The 5510-nt window shown below is 39.1% G+C and overlaps 1 long non-coding RNA gene across 1 annotated transcript; it reads left to right on the forward strand.

The window, feature by feature from the left end:
• Positions 1 to 1925: 1925 nt before the first annotated feature.
• LOC106456016 (uncharacterized) lies at positions 1926 to 2915 on the forward strand. Its single transcript, XR_001290202.1, has 2 exons — positions 1926 to 2090; positions 2818 to 2915. It is a non-coding gene; the product is annotated as an uncharacterized LOC106456016 (long non-coding RNA).
• Positions 2916 to 5510: the final 2595 nt, after the last annotated feature.

Consider the following 5510-nt stretch of genomic DNA (forward strand, 5'->3'; position numbering starts at 1 on the left):
ACACCTGCTGCTGTCAGACCTGCAGGTATCAGGCTGTGATGTTTCCTTTATAGTGGACAGAAATTATTTTTGGAGTGGCTCAAATATTTTATGTGGCATGATTGTTCTGTAAATAGTTTGAAATGGTTATTTTTAAAAAAGGGTAAAAAGTAAATGGGTGCAAATAACTTTGTTGTTTGTTACAGAGGTTTTATTAGAGACACAGCTAAGTGTTTTGCAGTTTTGTCAATGTGGGGAAAGGAGTCACAGCTCACAATTGTTAGGTTTTCGCTATCAGCCCTTGCTGACTCAGAGACTTATTCCGTGAACAAAGGGAGACAAACGGAGATCGATCGGTTTTAACTTTTGCAAGGGAAGCACAGTTGGAATCTCACAGCTGCAAACTCTCTATTATAATGGAATAAATTAGAAAATTATAAATATTTATTATAGGAAAGAGGAAATATAAAAAAGTATAGAGCTGCTAAACATTTATTACTATTCTGAGTGTGTTAGTATGCTGGCATTAATATTTGTGTACAAGCAGGAGAGATGGACATGGGTTTAAGCTACGTTCACACTGCAGGCGAAAGCGCATCAAATCTGACTTTTTTTGGCCCTATGCGACCCATATCCGATCATGGTGTGACAGTGTGAACGGCACAGATCCGATATTTTTAAGTCCAATCTGGGTCACTTTCGTATGTGGTACTGAATCCGATACATATCTGATGTTGTAGAAAGCAACTGCTGTTTGAACGGTCATGTCGCATTAAATCCATCTTTTACGTCACTGACACGAGACAGACGCCGATTCTCAACGCCAGAGAAGCGCCCGAGAAGACATCGCGAACGCTTCCTGGCCATTCAGTGTAAATGTTAGTGAAACTGCTGGGAAGACAACGTGAACATTTTGTTTGTACTGTGTAATCTGCAGCTTCTGACAGAAATCTGCTGCTATCCTTTGCTGTTTTAGAGAGGGGCTTCAATAAGGATAATTAATAGGCCATATGTAAATAACAAAATAACTTTATGACTTAAAGCAAAATTGGGAAACGTAAAGTCCAAAACAAGTCTTTACATTAAGGGCCATCAGTCAAACAATACTGGTCTGGGTCTAAACGGAGCGTGTTGTGTGTGACGTCTTCTTTTGCGCATGTCGGCCCATTTGAGGGCCGTGTACCATTCACACTAGAGCACGTTTGCTGTCACATTTTATTTGTAGTGTAAACAACCAGACAAAAAAAATTAGATTTGATCAAAACATCGGAATTGAGCATTAAGACTTGCAGTGTGAACATAGCCTTAGAGTGTTTGAACAGTCATTTTTAACATGAGTTTGGATGTAATGTGTTAGAACTACCAGCAGGTGGGGATAAGAGACCTTTAAGGTGTTTGGTGCCACACTCCACCTTCAGGTTTAAAACTAGTGTTAATGGAGGGAGTTTGAAGGTTGAGTTTGTTCCACGACTGCATTTCACTCACTGCCTCTGTTTGTATCTCTGTCACTGCAGGACCAACATGGAGCGAGAAGTCAGCGCTCTCAGGAGGCCGACAAACCTCAACCAAGAAAGAGAGAGAAAAAACACACCTGTGACGAGTGTGGGATGGGTTTTACTTTTAAGGCATTCCTAAAACGTCATCAGGTCATCCACACTGGAGAGAGACCGTTCAGCTGTGAGTTGTGTGGAAAGTCTTTTTCCTCCGTGGGTTCCCTAAAAACACACCAACTCATCCACAGTGGAGTTAAAGCGTACAGCTGTGATCAGTGTGGCAGAGCTTTTAATCGCAGTAACGGCTTACAGAGGCATCTAGTTACCCACTCTGGAATTAAGGCATACAGCTGTGACATCTGTGGAAAAACTTTCAGCCAGAGTGGAAGCCGAAATGAACATCTACGCATTCACACCAGAGAAGATGTGTACTGCTGTGGTCAGTGTGGCAAACACTTTGCTAAAGACATACACTTACAACGCCACATGTTTACCCACACTGAGGAGAGACCTTGTAAATGTGACCTGTGTGAAAAGACTTTTAAAACTCCATATTACCTGAAACTACACCAACAGATCCACACCAGAAAGAGACTCTACAAGTGCAGTTACTGTGAGGTATGTATTTATATTGTTATCTTGTCATTTTAGCCTGACTGTTTGGAACAACTCTGCTCATTAAACTGTGTTAGCATGTTAGCAATTCTACTGCATGGAAAAGCAGCTCTGAGTGATTATTCAGATTTTCATTTCAGTTATGAGTTTTGTTTACACTATTGTGAAAAACGAAATGTGCTGAACACTGATATGATTCTGTTATTTAATGTTCAGGCAGTGATATTATTTCTGCATAAATGGTTTATAAAGTTGTATTGTTGCGTAATGGTATTGTAGTATTTTAGCATTAGTGTCATTGCTTCCTCATAACTTTAGTACTTTCAGACATTAGTGTTAAAATACTCATTTAGTATTATAATTGCAGTGTCATGGGGGTAGTAGTGTTTTTCTTGTCTTGGTCAGCTGAGTGTTTTAACTGCACAGTTACAGTGTTATTAATGCAGTATTAAATTAGTATTGTTGGAGTGTTACATTAGTAATTTAGTACTGTGTTGGTACCCTTCAAATATTTTTATGGTAGTAAGTCAGATGTTATTGTAACATGAAATAAGTATTACTGTAGTATTATGGTGGTAGTATTGTAGTTATTGCAGCCCAGTAAACTGAGTGTGTTAACTGAAACAGTCAAATGTAATTGGACGTCTGCAGAGATGCTCTTTATTTCAGGCGACGTTCAGGATAAAAATGTTGAAGGACTGACTTACACTGTCTTTGTGTCTTTGTTCAGAAGCAGAGCGACACAGATGGATCCAGTTCTCAACCCTGTCATCGCTGTGGTGGTGGGAAAGACTTTCGTTGTGACCTTTGTGGAAAAACTTTCAATTGGCAAGTCTCCCTAAAAAAACATCAACGTAAACACACTGGAGACAAACTGAAAAACTGCAAAGAATGTGGGAGAAGCTTCACCACATCAGGTGACTTAAAAACACATGAACTGATTCACAGTGGGGTGAAAAAGCACCTCTGTGATCAGTGTGGGTCATCCTTCACTACTTCAAGTCAGCTTAAAACACACAAACGAGTCCACACAGGAGAGAAACCATACAAGTGCAGACAATGTGACAAAAGCTTCTCACGATCAGGTCATCGTAACAAGCATGAACGTACACACATGGAAGGAAACTACAGCTGTGACCAGTGTGACAAAAGCTTCAGGAATCTCAGTTCATACTCCAAACACAAACTATCCCACGTTACTAATAAACTGTTTCACTGTTACCAATGTGCCAAAACATTCACTTCATTATCTGCTCTGTGCAAACATCAGCGTGATCACTCAGGGCTGAAATCACTCCCATCACAGTGAATCTGAAGAGACAGAAAGATCCTTTTCTGGTTTCAGTGTCAGACTTTAAACTCTTGAGATCAGGCTCCACAGAGTTCAGGTGAAATCTCCTGTAAAAATCTGATGAGGCAACTGTGAATGAAAATGTTCCAGTAGTTACATTTTAACCCCCAGGGGTCGACGGACGTGTCGGCGTGTCAAAATCACATGCCCAGTTTAAGATGCAACAACAAAGGTGCAGCGACCCAGAGTCTCTATTTCAACTTAGGTTGAAAGTGTGGACTCAAACTTTATACCAGTTTTTAAAATGATAGGCCACGTAAAAACAGAGTGATGATTTTTTTTAAAAATGCAAACGTTTGGGTTTTTCCTGAATAAAACAGTGTTATTTACAGCGGGAAGGAATGGTATGAACTTTTAGTTTTTTGTTTTTTTTTGTAACATGTATATACTGGACTGGACATACTCACAGATATACTACGCAATCATATTTACTCGTATACAACACACACACACACACACACACACACACACACTCTGAAGTGTTTATATAATGGAATCACTGTGAAAAGCATCTAACCTACATGTTTAAAATCACAAGACCAACATATTTAGGTCAAATATTATCTACAATTATATTAATGGTGTTTGCACGACTTATTGTATGAACACAGGTTGATCAATAACATGAGATAATTGGGATCAATGAGTAACCTTTGATTGTGCTATGGCCAACAACGATAAGTGCAAACATGGAACTAATTCAACTTTTTCTTTCTCTCTGCTCATCTGTATTGCCTCATGTTGTGTCCAGTGTTTCCAAAGCCTATTTGGTAAAGAAACCTGGCCTGCGGGGGATGCATCTGGGATTGTTTTTCTTGCCTCAGCTGCCAGAAAGCGAGAAAACCATTTTCTTATCATAGATAGTAGTCTACTTCTGGCACACACACTTAAAAAATGGTCAAAATGATTAACTGTCAAATGCCGTTTTGCAGACTGACTTTGGCCATAAAACTGATTAAGGGACAGAATTAAAAATAATGGATTCTCGGACTGGCACTCAGAAAGTTATGAAATAGTGCCATAAAGTTAGTGGAAAAAAGACAGCTATGGAACATAAGTGTAAGATTAAAAGAAGCAAAGCACAAGTATGATTAACAACTGATGGAAAATATTGATGAGCATATCGACCTTGAGAGAACAAAGGATGAAAGGGTACCCAACGGCAGGAGGAGGTTGATATTCCCCAGGTTGCTATTTTTTGTGTCGGTCATGTTGTGGTTCTCTGCTGTTTGTGCTTAAATGCATTTCACCACAGGGTTTGCTTTGCTTGCTGCCATGTAAATGTCTCGCTATACTCCGTATGTATTTTCTTGCTGTTCATATGATTCTGTGTATTAAACTCAGTTCCAAGAATTCTAAACTTTTGTTCAAAGGTTCTTTTTCAGTGCCCTGATTTTATCTGGATGCAAAGTGTACAGAAAGTTTTACATAATGCAAAGTGATATTTTTTTCTATGGGCCCTCAAATTCCTCATGGCACCCCTGGGTAGAGTTAACCTTAAAGGTGTGTTCGAGAGCATATAATGCTTATGTAATCAGTACAGAACATGTGCTGCTTTTCTTATTATTGCAGGGTTGGCAACCAAAGTAAAACTTTCTGGTACAACGCTGCCCCCTGGTGGGTAAGGTTTTAATTACAAAATAGTTTTAGTTACTAAATGTTGAAGTAGAAAGGATAGACACAGTATCCTGTCATGTCAGTGCTATTATAAGACATTGTGGGTTTACTTGCATTAAACATTTAAACAAGTATCTCTGTGCTTCTAAGGCACTTGATGCATTTCAGCTCCACAGAAACACGAACCGCAGCACAACATGCATCTTTGCCAGCAGCCATTTGATCGCAGGAAGCTTCAGCTGTGACTAACCTCTAAAGCAGTCTTTCTAAATCATCTGTGATGCAGTTTTCTTTTTAATACTGCTTTTAGGTTCAGTCAGGAAAGATATCTGGTGTGAAAATAATTCTGAATCAGGCGTGTGAATAAAGGAACAATAGTTGTTTTTGTATTTAATACTGCAAGTGTTTTATCTTTATTTTAGATTTTTTCTTTCATGAAGTAGTGTCAGGTCACA

The sequence above is a fragment of the Pundamilia nyererei genome, unplaced genomic scaffold (genome assembly GCF_000239375.1).
Source record: "Pundamilia nyererei isolate P.nyererei 1_Seehausen unplaced genomic scaffold, PunNye1.0 scaffold01003, whole genome shotgun sequence".
Classification (NCBI taxonomy): Eukaryota; Metazoa; Chordata; class Actinopteri; order Cichliformes; family Cichlidae; genus Pundamilia; species Pundamilia nyererei.